This window comes from Manis javanica, chromosome 2 (genome assembly GCF_040802235.1).
Source record: "Manis javanica isolate MJ-LG chromosome 2, MJ_LKY, whole genome shotgun sequence".
NCBI lineage: Eukaryota > Metazoa > Chordata > Mammalia > Pholidota > Manidae > Manis > Manis javanica.
Genome location: NC_133157.1, coordinates 89876318 through 89895767, shown reverse-complemented (window position 1 = coordinate 89895767; position 19450 = coordinate 89876318). Strand labels below are relative to the sequence as shown.

At 39.3% G+C, this 19450-nt stretch overlaps 1 long non-coding RNA gene across 1 annotated transcript in view; it reads right to left on the bottom strand.

Moving 5' to 3' along the window:
- LOC140845087 (uncharacterized) overlaps positions 1-18389 on the bottom strand; it is a 29089-nt gene extending 10700 nt beyond the window's left edge. The window contains exons 1-2 of the long non-coding RNA XR_012123759.1: positions 18322-18389; positions 14876-15049 (exon numbers count right to left, since the gene is read on the bottom strand). This is a non-coding gene — a long non-coding RNA (uncharacterized lncRNA). The remainder of the gene's footprint in view (positions 1-14875; positions 15050-18321) is intronic.
- Positions 18390-19450: the final 1061 nt, after the last annotated feature.

Below are 19450 nucleotides of genomic sequence, written 5' to 3'. Positions count from 1 at the left end.
CTCAGTAAACTCCAAAATATTGAAATTCTACCAACCAATTTTTCAGACCACAAAGGTATAAAAGCAGAAATAAATGCTACAAAGAAAACAAAAAGGCTCACAAACACATGGAGGCTTAAAAACATGCTACTAAATAATCAATGGATCAATGAACAAATCAAAATAGAGATCAAGGAATATATAGAAACAAATGAAAACAACAACACTAAGCCCCAACTTCTGTGGAATGCAGCGAAAGCAGTCTTAAGAGGAACGTATATAGCAATCCAGGCACACTTGAAGAAGGAAGAACAATCCCAAATGAATAGTCTAACATCACAATTTTCAAAACTGGAAAAAGAAGAACAAATGAGGCCTAAAGTCAGCACAAGGAGGGACATAATAAAGATCAGAGAAGAAATAAACAAAATTAAGAAGAATAAAACAATAGCAAAAATCAATGAAACCAAGAGCTGGTTCTTTGAGAAAATAAACAAAATAGATAAGCCTCTAGCCCAACTTATTAAGAGAAAAAGAGAATCAACACAAATCAGCATAATCAGAAATGAGAATGGAAAAATCACGACAGACTCCACAGAAATACAAAGAATTATTAAAGACTACTATGAAAACCTATATGCCAACAAGCTGGAAAACCTAGAAGAAATGGACAACTTCCTAGAAAAATACAACCTCCCAAGACTGACCAAGGAAGAAACACAAAAGTTAAACAAACCAATTACGAGCAAAGAAATTGAAACGGTAATCAAAAAACTACCCAAGAACAAAACCCCGGGGCCGGACGGATTTACCTCGGAATTTTATCAGACACACAGAGAAGACATAATCCCCATTCTCCTTAAAGTGTTCCAAAAAATAGAAGAAGAAGGAATACTCCCAAACTCATTCTATGAGGCCAACATCACCCTAATACCAAAACCAGGCAAAGACCCCACCAAAAAAGAAAATTACAGACCAATATCCCTGATGAATGTAGATGCAAAAATACTCAATAAAATATTAGCAAACAGAATTCAACAGTATATCAAAAGGTTCATACACCATGACCAAGTGGGATTCATCCCAGGGATGCAAGGATGGTACAACATTCGAAAATCCATCAACATCATCCACCACATCAACAAAAAGAAGGACAAAAACCACATGATCATCTCCATTGATGCTGAAAAAGCATTTGACAAAATTCAACATCCATTCATGATAAAAACTCTCAGCAAAATGGGAATAGAGGGAAACTACCTCAACATAATAAAGGCCATATGTGATAAACCCACAGCCAGCATTATAATGAACAGTGAGAAGCTGAAAGCATTTCCTCTGAGATCAGGAACTAGACAGGGAAGCCCACTCTCCCCACTGTTATTTAACATAGTACTGGAGGTCCTAGCCACGGCAATCAGACAAAACAAAGAAATACAAGGAATCCAGATTGATAAAGAAGAAGTTAAACTCTCACTATTTGCAGATGATATGATACTGTACATAAAAAACCCTAAAGACTCCACTCCAAAACTACTAGAACTGATATCAGAATACAGCAAAGTTGCAGGATACAAAATTAACACACAGAAATCTGTAGCTTTCCTATACACTAACAATGAATCAATAGAAAGAGAAATCAGGAAAACAATTCCATTCACCATTGCATCAAAACGAATAAAATACCTAGGAATAAACTTAACCAAAGAAGTGAAAGATCTATACTCTGAAAACTACAAGTCACTCTTAAGAGAAATGAAAGGGGACACTAATAAATGGAAACTCATCCCATGCTCATGGCTAGGAAGAATTAATATCGTCTAAATGGCCGTCTTGCCCACAGCAATATACAGATTTGATGCAATCCCTCTCAAATCACCAGCAACATTCTTCAATGAATTGGAACAAATAATTCAAAAATTCATATGGAAACACCAAAGACCCCGAATAGCCAAAGCAATCCTGAAAAAGAAGAATAAAGTAGGGGGGATCTCACTCCCCAACTTCAAGCTCTACTACAAAGCCATAGTAATCAAGACAATTTTGTACTGGCACAAGAACAGAGCCACAGACCAGTGGAACAGATTAGAGACTCCAGACATTAACCCAAACATATATGGTCAATTAATATTTGATAAAGGAGCCATGGACATACAATGGCAAAATGACAGTCTCTTCAACAGATGGTGCTGGCAAAACTGGACAGCTACATGTAGGAGAATGAAACTGGACCATTGTCTAACCCCATATACAAAGGTAAACTCAAAATGGGTCAAAGACCTAAATGTAAGTCATGAAACCATTAAACTCTTGGAAAAAAACATAGGCAAAAACCTCTTAGACATAAACATGAGTGACCTCTTCTTGAACATATCTCCCCGGGCAAGGAAAACAACAGCAAAAATGAGCAAGTGGGACTACATTAAGCTGAAAAGCTTCTGTACAGCGAAAGACACCATCAATAGAACAAAAAGGAACCCTACAGTATGGGAGAATATATTTGAAAATGACAGATCCGATAAAGGCTTGACGTCCAGAATATATAAAGAGCTCACACGCCTCAACAAACAAAAAACAAATAACCCAATTAAAAAATGGGCAGAGGAACTGAACAGACAGTTCTCCAAAAAAGAAATACAGATGGCCAACAGACACATGAAAAGATGCTCCACATTGCTAATTATCAGAGAAATGCAAATTAAAACTACAATGAGGTATCACCTCACACCAGTAAGGATAGCTGCCATCCAAAAGACAAACAACAACAAATGTTGGCGGGGCTGTGGAGAAAGGGGAACCCTCCTACACTGCTGGTGGGAATGTAAATTAGTTCAACCATTGTGGAAAGCAGTATGGAGGTTCATCAAAATGCTCAAAACAGACCTACCATTTGACCCAGGAATTCCACTCCTAGGAATTTACCCTAAGAACAAGCAATCAAGTTTGAGAAAGACATTTGCACCCCTATGTTTTTCGCAGCACTATTTACAATAGCCAAGAATTGGAAGCAACCTAAATGTCCATCGGTAGATGAATGGATAAATAAGATGTGGTATATATACACAATGGAATACTACTCAGCCATAAGAAGTGGATAAATCCAACCATTTGCAGCAACATGGATGGAGCTGGAGAGTATTATGCTCAGTGAAATAAGCCAAGCGGAGAAAGAGAAATACCAAATGATTTCACTCATCTGAGGAGTATAGGAACAAAGGAAAAACTGAAGGAACAAAACAGCAGCGGAATTACAGAACCCAAAAATGGACTAACAGGTATGAAAGGGAAAGGAACTGGGGAGGATGGGTGGGCAGGGAGGGATAAGGGTGGGAGAAGAAGAAGGGGGGTATTAAGATTAGCATGCATGGGGGGGAGGGAGAAAGGGGAGGGTGGGCTGCACAACACAGAGAGGACAAGTAGTGACTCTACAACATTTTGCTAAGCTGATGGACAGTAATCGTAATGTGGTTGTTAGGGGGGACCTGATATAGGGGAGAGCATAGTAAACATAGTATTCTTCATGTAGGTATAGATTAAAAATTAAAAAAAAAGAAGAATGAAAGAAAGAAAGAAAGAAAAGGGGGATTACTCCTTGATAGGATAAAACTATTGGTAAATCAAAGATCAACACATGCTTTAAATATCCTTAATGTTGATCACTTAAAGGGTGTCAGATGATCAGCTATGGAGGTACTCTTTTCTGATAATATTCCTTTCTCTTAATTAAAAAAAGAAAAAAAGCAGTTACTCTGTGCTGACCTCCAATGAGATCTGCACAATGGTATAGAGGGCATGTCAAAGTGTGGGCAAAGGGTCTGTTTGTTTCTATGCAGAAGATCAAGGCCTAGCTTGGATACCCAGAAAATGAACTAAGATACGATATGAGGAGGAGCTTCCGGCATCAGCACTCTCTGAAGGACTTGTGCCAGGGGATGTTCATCAAAATGCCTCCACAGGGATCCGGACGATGCTGCGGTTGTGGCTGCATCCAGCCCACCGTCTCCTGGACTTGCCATAGAAATGAGGAGGAAGATGTCTAGGCTGGCATGTGCATACAGTGAGACAACGAATTTGACCGGATCTGTACTGTTGGAACTCAACCAGGAGTTGGGAGGGGTGCAAGGTGTAGCACTCCAAAATCTTATGACTATAGACTATCTACGGTTAAAAGAACATATGGGATGTGAACAGATCCCAGAAATGGGCTGCTTTAATTTGTCTGATTTCTCTCAGACTGTTCAAGTACAGTTGCACAATATCCATCATATCATAGACAAATTTTCACAAATGCCTAGGGTGCCTAAATGGTTTTCTTGGCTTCACTGGAGATGGATGGTAATTATAGATTTGCTTTGTTTATGTCATCGTATTCCTATTATGTTAATATGTGTGTGCAAATTAGTTAGTAGTTTAAAACCTATACATACTTAAGGTACTCTACAAGAAGATATGTCAAAGAAATAATCAATCCTCCCATGTTTCCTTCCATATGCTACATCTGTAGCTTTTCTTCTTTCTTCCTAATTACAACCCTTAAATAGAATTCGTGCCTCATATCGAATTTACCGAGTATCATAATTCCTCCAAGTGGTAAAGATACCTCGAGACAAGTGCTGGGCATAGAAGCCACAGGGCATAAATCTGCAAAGAAGTAGAAAGCTAACCTTTGCAAACAATATGGCTTCTCTCTCACTTACCAACTTTACATTTCCCTGTATGGCCCCGGAAGATGACTGGTTAGCCAGAGACGGGTAAGATTCCTCAAGGGAGGAACAACCTAAGACAGGCACAGTCGCAGGGGGGCCATCAGGTGAGAATTTGGGGATCAACAGAGGTGAGGCTCAGAACCTCACCCCCCTGTTTTGAGAGAAATCTTCTGCATCCGTGGATGTTTTGCTGCCGTTGTCTAGCCTGGATTAATACTTAGTCCATAGGCACACACCTGATCATCTGATCATGTACATTTGCCCTCTTACAGCACTAAACTATGTTTTCTACCTTTATCTTGCATCTACCTACCACTTCAGCATTTTATTAAAAATAAAAATAATAATAATAATAAAGGGAGAAATGTGGGATCAACATATAAATCAAGTACAAAAATCAAACGAATATTCATATTTGACCTGATTGTTTATAGGTCATAATGCGTGATCAAAACCGAAAGTTTCTGTGATGAATGCCCTTGTACTGTTCAGCATGTAAGAATTTATTCACTATGTAAGAATTCGTTCACTATATAAGAACTTGTTCGTTATGCTTCAGAAGATTGGAGACTGACGAGAATTAGACTTGAGATGGATTAATGATTGTACATTGAGCATTGACCCCCCATACTCAATTTTATTGTTGTTAACAACCATTTGATTAATAAATATGAGAGATGCCCTCTCAAAAAAAAATATGATCAGTAGTTGTCTAGGTATTAAAATATTTTTATTACAAAAAAAAAAAAAGGCAGCAGAGAGTAATAAATTACAGATAGGGAAAAGCAATCAGATGATTACTCATTCTCACCGAGACTGGGGAGGCCAGCAGAAGAAGCACGGGATTTTCCACGTGCTCAGGAAAACTTCTTAAGGCTGGTTTGTATTTTCAGTGAAAATATCCTTCAGGAATGCAGGGGAAGTCTAGTCACCCTAGATGAAGGTAAGCTCAATGGGTCATGTTTTATGTCTGGCTTCTTTAATTTGGCATAATGTTTTGAGGTTTTTCATGTTTTAGCATATATAAGAATTTTATTTATTTATTTATTTTGCTGAATTGTATTCCATCATATCCACTTAACAGTTGGTAGATATTTGAGTTTTTCTTTTTATGGTGAGGAACTGGAATACTGTTGCTATAAACAGTCATAGACCAGTCGTTTTGTGAATCTATACATTTATTTCTTGTGTGTAGAGTCCTAGAAATGGACTCACTGGTTTACATTGTTAATTTATGCTTAACCTTTTAAGAAACTGCCAAACAGTCCCATTTTACATTGTACTAGCAGTGTATGTCAATTCCCTTTTTACCATGTCCTTGCCAATGCTCTGTTCTGTCTGTCTTTTTTATAACAGTCATTCTAAAGGTTCTGGGTTGCATTCAGTGGGGTTTAATCTGACTTTCCTTAATGACTAATGATGCTGAATATCTCTTCATGTGCTTTTAGGAAGTTTTATTCTTCACTGAAATGTCTTTTCAAATCATTTGCCCCTGTTATTTGGTCCTTTTAATTCTTAAAATATTTTAAGAGTTCTTTATGTATTTTAGATATGAGCTTTTTATAAGATATGATTTGCAATATGTTCCCCCAGTCTGCTGATTACCTTTTCATTTCCTTAATGATGTCTTTGAACAAAAAATAAGAGTAATAATAATTTTGCTGAAATAGAATTAATTTTATTTTTGTGTGAGTTCTTTTGGTGTTGTAAATATGAAATTTTTCCTAACCTAAGATCACAAAAACTTACATCTGTTTCCTTCGAACAGTTGTATAGTTTAGCTTACACTTAAGTTACTCTTTATATATAGTGTGAGGTGAGGCCCAATTTCAATCTTTTGCATGTGAATATACAGTTGCCATTTATTGAAAAGACTATTCTATCCCCATTAAATGGTCTCACCACCTTTGCAAAAATTAATTGGTCACAGATATGCGTGTTCTTAGTTCTGTTGGGTAGAAAGATAGACATGAGCAGCTGGGGGAAGGGAAGATAAGTTCAAGGAAAAACTGCCCAGCCTGCCCAGGTAAGGGGTCCTACATGAAGACAACAGAGGCTTTACGGGGAGGTAACTTCTTTGCCAATCAGGACCAAGTCAAACTGGTCCCAACCTGATCCCAACGTGGGCACAATCAAACAAAACTAAGGGCTGCCCAAAACACCGTGCCTCGTCATAGGAAGGACACGTACACTGAGAGAGATGGCTATACAGGTGGACACATCAATCAAATAACCCCACCTTGTCAATCAAAGAGACACCTCCTACCTGGATTAAAATATAGGCCTCCCTATGTATTATTACAAAGGCCTCCCTCCCGCATAGCAGATGGCGGCCCGTGTCTACCCTGCCTCTGGCCTGCTCTGCCCCCGGAGTGTATTCAAGCAAGACTTCCCCTCTGCCTCGCTATTGTGTCTGCCTCTCAGTTTGTTGCAGGGGGACGAGAACGGAGGAGAATGACCCCAGCCCACAACAGTTCTACTCCCTTGTTCTATACCAGTCCTTGGGCCAGTACCACAGTCTTTTGATTGGAATAACTTCCCAGGAAACTTTTGAGATTAGAAAGGGTGGGCCTCCAAATTTGTTCATTTTCAAGATTGTTTTAGCTGGTTTGGTCCTTTTCATTTCAATTAAATAATATTTACCAAGTAGAGTGTATTATTTATGTATAATTCTTTCTGTCTTTAGCATAAATTTCCAGTAAAAACACTATTTTCCAAGTTTCCTTTCCCCTCTCCTTTCGATTAATTGGTTGATTCATTTGTCACAGTCTGATTTCCATCCTCGTGTCCCAGAGTATCTGGTGGATTTTCCAGTTCATGTACTTTAATGGTCACTTTATTGAGTAAATCCAATCCCTTTGCAGTCAGTCAGTCATCCTCTCCTCCCCCAACCAATAGCAATGAATAATACATTTTCCATCCTGTAGTTTTTCCTTTTCCTAAATGTTATGAATGCAATCACAGTATGTGGACTTATGTGGCTGGCTTTGTTCACTTAACAAAATGCATGTGGAGTTCATGCGTCTTGTTTCATCAATCAATACCTCAGTCTTTTTGATCACAGGTCCCACACTTTGTTTTATCCATTCCCCCACTGAAGGACATCTTGTTTTGTTTCCCCACCCCACAATATTTAGTAATTACAAATAAAGCTGCTATAATACAAACATTCAAGTGCAGAGTTTGGTACTAATTTCAGTTTTCAGTTTGCTTGAGCAAATACCTAGGAGTTCAATTGCTGGGTTGTATGGTAAATATATATTTAACATTGTAAAAAATTCCAAACTGTCTTCTAAAGTCACTGAGTCACTTTATATTCCCCCAAGCAAGGAGCAAGAGGTCCTATTGCTCTTCATTCTTGCCAACATTTAGTATCACTGGTTTCTTTTTTGGATTTTTACCTTTCTAATAACTGAATAATGATATCTCATTGAGGTATTAATATGTGTTTTCCTAATGACAAATGCCATTGAACATTTTCTACCTATTTATTTGCCATCCACTTACATTTTCAGGTGAAGGGTGTGGTCAGATCTTTTCCCAATATTAAAAATTGTTTTCTTTGTTATTGCTAAGTTGAAAGAGTTCTTTATGTATTTTGGATGTGAATCTTTTATCAGATATGTGTTTTTCACATATTTGTTTCCAGTCTGTAGCTTGTATTCAGATCTTTTAACCATATCTTTAAATATAAATGTTATTAATTTCAATGAAGGGAAGTTGACTATTTTCACTTTTATGAATTATTTTTTGGTGTCATAGCTGAAAAATAGTTGCCTAACATAACAGCATAAAGCTTTGTACTCTGTTTTCTCTGAAAGTTTTAAAGCATTACCATTCATATTTATGTCTATTATCCATTTTTGGTTTTTTTTTCATCCGTGCCCCCAACAACCCTGTCATGCAGAATTATTATTTTTATTAAGGTATTATTGATATGCACTCTTATGAAGCTTTCACATGAAAATCAATGTGGTTACTACATTTACCCATATTATCAAGTCCCCACCCATACCCCAGTGCAGTCACTGTCCATCAGTGTACAAGATGCCACAGATTCACTGTTTGCCTTCTCTGTGCTATGGCTGTTTTCCCCGTGACCCCCAGCACACCATGTGTACTAAATACAATGCCCCTCAATCCTCTTCTCTCTCCCTCCCCATCTGCCCTCCCCTTTGGTAACCACTAGTCCCTTCTTGGAGTCTGTGAATCTGCTGCTTTTCTGTTCCTTCAGTTTTGCTTCACTGTTATACTCCACAAAGGAGGGAAATCATTTGGCACTTGTCTTTCTCCACCTGGCTTATTTCACTCCAGCTCCATCCATGTTGTTGCAAATGGTAGGATTTGTTTTCTTCTTATGGCTGAATAGTATTCCACTGTGTATATGTACCACTTCTTTATCCATTCATCTACTGATGGACACAGGTTGCTTCCATATCTTGGCTACTGTAAATAGTGCTGTGATAAACATAGGGGTGCATATGTTTTTGAATCTGAGAACTTGTATTCTTTGGGTAAATTCCAAGGAGTGGGATTCCTGGGTCAAATGGTATTTCTATTTTTAGTTTTTGAGGAACCTCTATATTGCTTTCCACAGTGGTTGAACTAGCTTACATTCTCACCAGCAGTGTAGGAGGGTTCCCCTTTCTCCACATCCTCACCAGCATTTGTTGTTCTTAGTCTTTTCAATGCTGGCCATCCTTATTGGTGTAAGATGATATCTCATTGTGGTTTCAATTTGCATTTCCCTGATGATTAGTGATGTGGAGCATCTTTTCATCTGTCTGTTGGCCATCTGGATTTCTTTTTTGGAGAATTGTGTCTTCAGGTCCTCTGCCCATTTTTTAATAGGTTCATTTGCTTTTTGGGTGTTGAAGTATTTTGAATGTTAACCCCTTGTCAGATATGTCATTTATAAATATATTCTCCTATACTGTAGGATGTCTTTTTGTTCTTTTGATGATGTCCTTTGCTGTACAGAAGCTTTTTAGTTTGATGTAGTCCCATGTGTTCATTTTTGCTCTTGTTTCCCTTGCTCAAGGAGATGTGTTCAGGAAGAAGTTGCTAATGCTTATATTCAGGAGATTTTTGCCTATGTTGTCTTTTAAAAGTTTTATGGTTTCATGACATACATTCAGGTCTCTGACCCATTTCGAGTTTACTTTTGTATATGGAGTTAGACAATGATCCAGTTTCATTCTCTGGCATATAACTGTCCAGTTTGCCAACACCAGCTGTTGAAGAGGCTGTCATTTCCCCATTGTATGTCCATGGCTCCTTTATCATATATTAATAGACCATATATGTTTGGGTTTATATCAGTGCTCTCTATTTTATTTCACTGGTCTGTGGGTCTATTCTTGTGCCAATACCAAATTGTCTTGATAACTATGGCTTTGTAGTAGAGCTTGAAGTTGGGGAGCGTAATCCCCCAGCTTTATTCTTCCTTCTCAGGATTGCGTTGGCTATTCGGGGTTGGTTCATTTTTATATATGATATAAAATAAAGATACATGCTTTTTTATGGATGTGTTCAACTCTTCCAGTATCATTTGTTGAAAGTGGTATTTCCCACATGATATTGGTAACTTTTATTTGGAGCTTTCCTGAGCTTCATTGATAAAACTGATAGGCTGCACATGCCCTCTGTTAACATGTTTTCATTAATGTTTTTATTATGTCTGGTTCGTAGTCCTTCCCATGTTTTAAAAATTCCTCAAAATGCTGCTGCTAATTTTGAAAACATTTCTCCAAGTTGTTGTTATGAGTCGACTACCTGTCTTGGCTATTTCCTATCTTTCCCATGAGCCTCAGAGTGGACAGCAAGGTGAATGTACCTGCTCAGGTGGCCATCTTGTTGCTTTTCAGTTAATGCTTTTTTACATAGTTTATACCAAATTGGCACCTTGTTTTACCCTCTAACTTCAGTTTCTTACCACCTTTCTCCCCTGAACATGAGAGCATTAGCAGGACATACATAGTCTCATGAAAATATTCTTTCAATAGAAGTTGAAATTCAGGAATATGATGTCTTTGTACAGTGAGACCAGTGTGTCTGTGCTTTTACCAAGCCAGCAAGAAAGACTGTTTGGCTTCCCAGGCAGAACATGGAGGGGTATTCTTCAATCCTTTGTTTTTATTTTTGGCTACAGGCTGTGGAAATTATCTCCACGTTGTGGTCTATGGTTCCTAGTTTTCCTTCTTTGAGTGCAACTGTGAAGGTTTCAATAAGTGTGCTTCCACAGATCTTTTTTAGTAACTTGGGTTGGGCTTTTCTGACACACCAATATCTTAATCCATAAGTCCCTATATTCAGAAGGAAAAGTAGGAAAAGCCCTGGGACTCAGCACAATTAGCATGGGATGAATGTTTTTATTTCATGGTCTCTCTGATCCTGGGCAATTTGTGTTTTAACTGGTCACAAGGCAAAACCCCAAATGGCAAATGGGACTGTATATCCTCTCTGACAGCAGCTAAAGCTTGCAAGAGTGGAAAAGTCTGAATTTATCCCAAATATCAGCCAACTTATGCTTCTATTATTGAACTTTTTGTGACAACAGTTCAAAGTCAGATTAATTTATTTGATTTTCACGGTCTACTGCCCATCCTCTGATATAATTCCTTTACTATACAATTGAGACAATGCAGGCAGAGAAATAACCCCCAGAGGGAATAAACCATGAAATAATTAAGAGCTGACCATATTCTTTAGAAATGCACAGCTTGATTTTAAAAATGAAGTAAACAGAAGACACATGGACGTAAAATGTCTCATTTTCCTCTTCCTTGTTTCTCAGAAAATCAAGGCTCCCCACATCTGACTCAGCGACTCACTAATGCACCTTCAGTTCTTTGAACATTAGGACCCATTTGATGAAAACAAAGGAAACCCTGTTTCTTTTATTCACTCACATAACATGGACTTCACCCATTTAACATGTACTTTTCAGTGTTTTTAGTAGATTTGCTATTAATCCATTAATGACTAGCTTTTCCCCCTTGTCATAAATCATCCGGCCACACCGTGTGCGTCTGTTTCTCGGTTCTCCAGCTGCTTCCTTACAACTCCGCCAATTTCGCACAGATTTGATTACTGCAGCTGTAGTGAGGGTTATAACTGGGGCACGTGATGCCTTCTACTTCTTTCTTACTTTTCGAAATCAATTCAGAGATTTCAGTTCTCTTGCCTTCCCATATAAATTTGACAATATGCTTTTTTATTTCTACAGAAAATTAACTGTGATTTTGGGAGGACTTGCTTAATCCTATATATCAATTTGAGGAGAATTGATGATTCTACTATGTTTATACTTGTAATCCATTAACAGGGAATCTCTCCCCAGTCACTGAGACTGCCTTTGATCGCTGTCATCGGTGTTTTGTAATTCTGGCATCCATGGTTGTGCACAAGTGTTTCATTTCTTTGCGCACGTACAAATATGATTTTGATTTGGTTTCCACATGTTCATTGAGAGTATATAGAAATGTGATTACTTTTGCATGCTGTGTTTATATCTCATGACACTGACGAGCTCACATACCTAAGGAGTTTTATGATGATTCCTTGCGGTGTGCATCACGTAGACCGAATCTTCTGCAAATAGTGACAGTTCTTCCTTTCTTTCTGATGCACCTGCAGTTTACTTTAGTTTCTCGCTTAATTGAACTGGTTAAAATTTGCAGTTCTATACTAAAAAGCTGTGCCGAGAGTGGACATCTTGCCTTGTTCATGATTTTAGGGGGGAAAGAAGTCTTCACCATGCAATAATAAGTTAACCATAGGTCTTATATATATATTTTTTACAAGATTGAGGAAGTTTCTATTTATCCATTTTTGCTGAGCTTATTCATCACGAGTTATTGTTGAATTTTATCAAATTATTTTTCTGCACCAGTTGACATGTTTACGTGATTTTTAAAAAACATGATGAAATACATTTATTGATATTTGAGAATGGAAACAGCCTGCATCACTGGAATAGATCACTTTGGTCATGGTGTATAATTTTGTATATTGATTAATTGGATTTGCATTTTAAAAAACCTGTGTCAGTATTCATGACACGTAGTGTTTAGTTTTCTTTTTTGTAGTGTCTTTGTCTGGTTTTGTTAGAGTGTAAAACTAACTTCATAGAATGAAGTGGGAAGTACTTCCTCATATTTTCTGGAAGACAATGTGTAAAATTGTTTTTAATTCTTAAATGTTGGGTACAATTCTTGGCCCTGGAGATTTATTTTGGGGAGTTTTTATAAGTATGAGTTATTTCATTAATAGTTTTCTAATTATTTCAGATTTGGTGAATTTCGGTACTTCATGCTTTTCAAAGAATTGGGCCGTTTTGTCTAAAGTTACAGAATTTTATGTGCACAGTGTTGCAGTATTCCCTTACTTATTCCCTTTTGATGTCTGTGAGATCTAGAGTCATAGTCTCTTTTCATTCCAGATTTGGTAATCTATGTCTCCTGTCCCTTTTTTCCTTCATAAATCATAATAGAGATTTTTCAATTCAGGTGTTTTAAAAAAACACTATTTCTTTCTTTTTTTCCTATCTGCTTTCAATTTCATTTATTTCTGCCCTATTTTATTTCTTTTAACCTGCTTGCTCTAGATGAACTTTTCTGTTCTTTTTCTAGTTTCTTACTGTTAAATCTTAGGTAGTTGATTTCGGGCCACTAGGATTCAGTGCTCGCATTTCCCACTCACGGCTGTTTTAACTGCTCCCCTCAAGTTGTGAGGACTTGTCCTCATTCTCATGGTTATTAAGCTCCCTCTGTTTCCCTTTGCTGTCTGCTTTATTCCGTTCCATTTGTTCTATCTGGATGTGTAGTCATGCTTTCCTCTGTCAGGGCCATTCTGCTACTGAGCCCATCTAGACAATTTTTAATTAGATGTCTGCATTCCCCAACTCTAAAATTTCCTTCTGGTTCTTCTATCTTCTAATGCTTGCTAAATCTTTCTATTTTTACTTGTTTCCAGAATTTTTTAGTTTCTCATCCTTTGTCAGACAATTCTGACATCTTCTGACATCTTTTCACTGGAGTCTATTCATTGTCTTTTTTTAATTGAAGTTGGCATCTCCTGGTTCTGGGTGTGATGAGTGATACTTTTTTATTGTATCATTGGTGTTTGGTTGTTATGAAACTCTGGCACTTATATGCCTTCTTTAAATCATGTTTTAGTGCTGGGGTAAGTGGCAGTGCCACCCCATTGCCAGCAGGTGGGGTGGAAATCTAGCACTGCAGTCATTCTGCATATTACCACCATGCAGAGGAGTGGGGGTACCTAAGCTCCTGCTTGGCCTCTAGGACTATCACTGGGTGGAGAACAGGTACCTCATTATCATGGGGTGAGGGTGGAAATCCTGGTCTGCACTGTCTCACCTGACACCACTCAGTCTGGGGAGGGTTGTGATGTCTCATTACTGCCAGGGTGGACATGCAGTGCCATGGGGAGGGCAAGAGTACCCTGCTACCGTCACCCGGGCAGGTTGCAATCAGGCCCCATGCCGCAGGTGCTGTTGGGAGGGGTACCTCATTCTTGCTGGGCAGTGTGGCATGCTTGGTTTCCCACTGAGACTTGCTGAGAGCAGTGAGAGGCCACATTTTATTTCTGTTGGGTTTGACTGGAGAAGAATGGCTATTGTCAAAAAGGTTACTTTCTTATTAGACTGGCCCTTTCTCAGTCCTGCAGCTGAAAAGAAGTCTTCAAGATTTTTCTGGTCAGCTCCCATTGGCATTTCTGGGTTGCAGACTTGTCTTGCCTCCAGGCTGGGATATGTGGAGGCAAAAAGAAAACCAAAGGAGCCCTGTTCTTCCTGGATCCCCAGGGCCCCGAGCTGATGCCCCTGCTCGTGATTATTTTCCCTATAATTAGCTGTTCATTGCGGGATGAACAGGGAGAGATGCATGCATCCATCTCATCTCTAGCTGGAAGTCTTCTCCCATGACATTCTTTAAACAGAGTTTAATTTTTAGAAGAGTCTTAGATTTACAGGAATTGAACACAGATTTAAGAAGATTGTACAAAGAGTTCCAAAATACCCCCCGCTTAGTTTCCTCTACCATTAACATTGTACATTAGTATACATTTATTATAATTTGTTATATAGCTATCTGTGTTACCATTAATACACTAATATTAATACATGATTCACCAAAGGTCACACTTTATTCAGATTTCTTTGTTTTTACCTGGTGTCCTTTTTCTGTTCCAGGATCCCATTTAGTTGGCACCTTCTTAGGCTCCACTTGGCTGTGACAGTTTCTTAAACTTCCCATGTCTTTGATAACTGTGACAGCTTTGAGGAAGACTCTTGCAGACCATGGCTTTGTTGGAATTTGTCTGATGTTTCTCTCTTACTTACACTGGAGGAGGAAGATTACAGAATTAAAGTGCCGTCTTCATCACATTCTGTCAAGTTCTACACTGTCAACATGATTTATCATTGCTGATGCTGACCTTGACCCCCTGACCAGATAATGTCAGCCAGGCTTCTCCACTGAACACTTACTGTTTCCTCCTCCCCCTTATTTTGTGGAAAGAAGTCACTATGTACAGCCCTGCTGAAGGCATTGGGAATTATACCTCCCTTCCTTGAGGACAGAGGACACATGTAAATTATTTGGAGTTCTTCACATGAGATTTGTCCATTCTCCCCCATTTATTTATTTATTCAATCATTTATATCATTATGGGTTTCTGGAAATCTATCTTATACTTTTAAAAATAATCCCAAACTATTTTTTTTGGTCAAACTGTTCCGGCTTGGGCCTTTGGGAGTTCTTTCGGTTTGCTCCCGTGTCGTGTTAGCATCTCTCCACCAATGTCGGTCTTCTTTTCTGAGCACTTGCCTACTTTCTGACACTACAAGATATACATGTTGTATATCCCGTATTCCAGTCCTACAACCAGCTACTTATCCAAGGAGCCTTAGCTTTTTAAATTTAAGAATGGGATTAGAGACCAAGATCTGGGCACTAGACGCACTTACTTCCTGGGATATTTCCTTTAGGCTCTCTCAGCAGGCAGAGCACTTAATCTATGAGCGTGTATTGGCCTGTGTGTTTACACACATCTGCAAGTATTTCCTTCTGCGAACTCCTGTATCTATATTGGCTAAACGTGAGTTCTGCTGGTTTCCAACTCTAGTCTGCTACCGCGTGGATCACCCAGCCTCCTTCCCCTGCTCATCTGGGACCTCCAGGCTCCCACCATATCCCTCAGACATTTACTTAATTGTTCAAATCCATATAAATGCAGCAGGGGCAGAACTGATTCGCATGCCCGTGTGGGGACAAACTTCCCCAGCAGAGCGCAGTCTGGTGAAGGTTGCTTTGGCTCCAGCTCAGACCCCCCACTTCCCAGCTGCGTCCCTGCTCACGGTTTGCTCCCACCCGCTTCGGGGAGATTGTTTCGCACATCTGTAATGCATTTATGCTTTGTGTCGTCGTCTGCATTCTATCCTGGGATCTCCAACTTCCTAAATGAATTTTAAGTTTCCAGATTAAGGTTCACCCCCTGTTCTGCAAAGTTCTATGGGTTTTGACAAATGTGTCATGCCACGTACCCACCATTACAGTATCTAGTGAATAGTTTCACCACCCTAAAAAAATGCAACCTGTTTCACCTATTCAGTGCTCTCCCCTTCTTATGAACCCCTAGAAACCCTTGATTATTTTTCACTGTCTCTACAGTGTTGTCTTTTCCAGAATGTATAAAATTGGAATCATACAGGATATAACCTTTCCAGACAATAAAGTATCCTTTCTCTTTATATTTTAACACTTCTAGTTAAAAAGAATTATCTATTTGTGATAATTGAGAAAGTAAGCAGAAAAAACAATGTGTGCTTGTTTTATAAGGACAGGTATATAGCTGAACAACTAATGTAATTGTATTACAAAATGCATTTGTAAGTCTGCTCTGTAAAATTTGGATTTGATTTCAGCTCCCACTGGCAGATGTACATGAACAATATCTATTGGTTTGACTGACTAGGACATGCATCACATGTTAATAGTTACTTGGAAATAATTCTGAAGCTTTTCCTGAGACTATTGTATCGTCTGTCTTTCTCCCAAACTCTTTCTCAAGTAACTTCTGGGTACCTGAACAAATATTCATGTGTCTTTGCCTCTTGTCTCTTTCTAAACAACCTCAGTGAGCCAAAGCTGTATTACTCAGAATATGCAATGGTTTTTCAGGGTATAGGATTCAGGGGACATGGAACAAAGAGGATATTTTTCCTTTAGCACCAGGACAAACTGCTCGGCACCCTCTGTGTTTGAGCCCCTTCGCAGCAACCATCGGAAACTTAGCATGGCCTCTCGAAAGAAATCTCACACTAGACTCCCTGTTCCCACTCTTCCTCACCAACAGTCCCCTGTAATAGAGTGACCTTTCCTGCTTCATGTCCCCTGATGGGCTCCCCAAATTCCTCAGCACCGTGGTGAAGCAGAGCTTCGTCTGGAATGGACACTGTCCATTTCCAACACTGGTCCCTCCTTTGCTGCCCTGGAGCTTCCATCTTCTTGCTGTTGTGGCTCATCTCAGGTTCATTTCTGACTCCAGGCCTCTGCCGGTGGTGCACCACGGTCCCAGGCTCTTCCTGAGCTCCCATGAGCCAGGACTCAGTCATTTATATGGCACCCCCTCAGAGAGGCTTTCCCCACTCCCCCTGCACAGAGATCACTGTTTATTTGTATTTTCTCTGTCATGCTAGAATTATCTGCATTGCTTTTCTATGCTGCTCTGTCTGCTCTCCCCTTCAGGATGAATTCTCCATTCAGAAAGCAACCTTCCCTGTTTGGTTTGCTGCTAAATCCCAATACCTGAGAGACAGACGAGAGGCTCTCAGCAGATCTTTGTTGAGTGGATGTATAGCTGAACAATTAATGTCATGCTTCTTACTGGCATTGAAATGGCTTCCTGGCAGCAGCCACATGCCTGGGCCACATTTCCCTTGACCTGCAGGAAAGCATAGAACTCCTTTCATGTACTTCTCAGGCAGAGCACATTTTCTGCCCCAGAAGTAATCTCTGCCCTGTAAAGCTAATAGGAAGAACAACCACTTTCCGACTTACACAGCCCAAATACATCTTGATAAGACAAAACAAAACCTTCATTTGCTACAGACAACCTATTTTCACTGTGAAATTTAGGATGCCGAGTCACTTGCTAAAAGAAACAGGTCACTCTGACATTTATTCTTTAGTATATAATACCAAAACCCAGGAAATACTCAACTGCTGTGGAGAGGAAGGTATCACAGGGGAAAAAGAGAATTGGGTTCAGGGATGTAAGACGCCTCGAGTGAGCCAGATGGCCGTGAGTAATACCAATCCCCTCCTCACTGCCAAGCTTCCCAAAGGAAATGTTTGCACACCAACAGGGTCCAGTGTCATGGATGTAAATACTCAGAAAAGGTAGCATTTGCCCCAAATGCTGCAGCACAGTATTATCAATAGATTCTCAGAAGAGGAAAGAGAGGCACCTGGCATTCAAAGACTGCCTCGTATTCTTTGCATTACGTCCCGAAGTGTGAAATATCCCAGCAGCAAATGAAATCACAAATGTGTTTTTGACAACTGGAAGCCTTGGGGGTGGAAGTCACCTTTGGGATAAAATTGATGCCTACCTCAAGCCACTGCTGTTTTACAGACCTTCATAATTCAGCTGAGACAACAACGAGCCTCAATTCTTATGTCTGCCTTGATGGTGATGCTGGAAAAGGCCATGGTTCTATTTTACTATGCAGTTGAAATACATTTTTGCCTTTAAATATAAAATAACCATTTTAATCTATAATAAAATAAATGTTTTTGAAAACTGTTGTAGCACTCAGTTTAAATAGTAGAGATAAACATAATATGTATCTAGTTGAGTATACAATAGCAGACAAAATATTATGCTTTTGATTTATTTTAATTTATATCTAGTAATCAGTTGACCATAATCTTACCCCTAATATATGATAATGGGTGTAAAATTTAAATGGTGTTCCCACTCATTCATCATTATATTGGAACTGATCATTGGGCCTTATGAAGAGATCAGAAACCATATGAAGTATTATGATTTTCATTCTTTTCCTTCTGCAATTCTGAGAGTTTCAATTACCCATGGAAACATCCACCACTATTTTCCAAAAGGGCATGAAGAGGGGTGGGTGTAGAAGTTGGGGGTGTGTCTGCTGCCCCCAGCAACCAGCTCTCCAGGACCACGTGGACTGTGCTGAGGTTCCCTGGGAGGCTGTCACGGACCCACATCTGTGAGCATCGTCTGGCTCCTTGGGAAAGGCTATTAGTCCAATCCGTGGCTTTGGGGAAGAACAAGGGGATGGGGGGTTTGGTGAAGACCACTAACCTTGGGCCTTGGAACCAGGCAATCTGGACATAGTTCTCCACTGTGTTACGGAGTCGCTGTGTGATCTCAGGAAGTTCCTCAGCTTCTCTCAGCCTCTATGAGATTAAAAGCACTTTGCAGGGTTCTTGTGAAGATGAATAATAACATATTAAACTGAATTCAGAACCAATACATACATTTTGTAATTCATTTCTAAATCTACCTTAAAACCCCTGAGGCTCTGGCCCAGGCCCGCTGCTCTGCCCGGAGGCTCTGTCATATTTCTCAGGGTCACCCTCCATGTACACACCTTCCCAAGCTTCTGTTTTCTCACCCAATAATCCCAGCTGCTTGAGCCTTTCTCCCCAGGGCTTTATTTTGATTAACTGCTCATAATTAAAATTAAATTTGATTAACTGAAA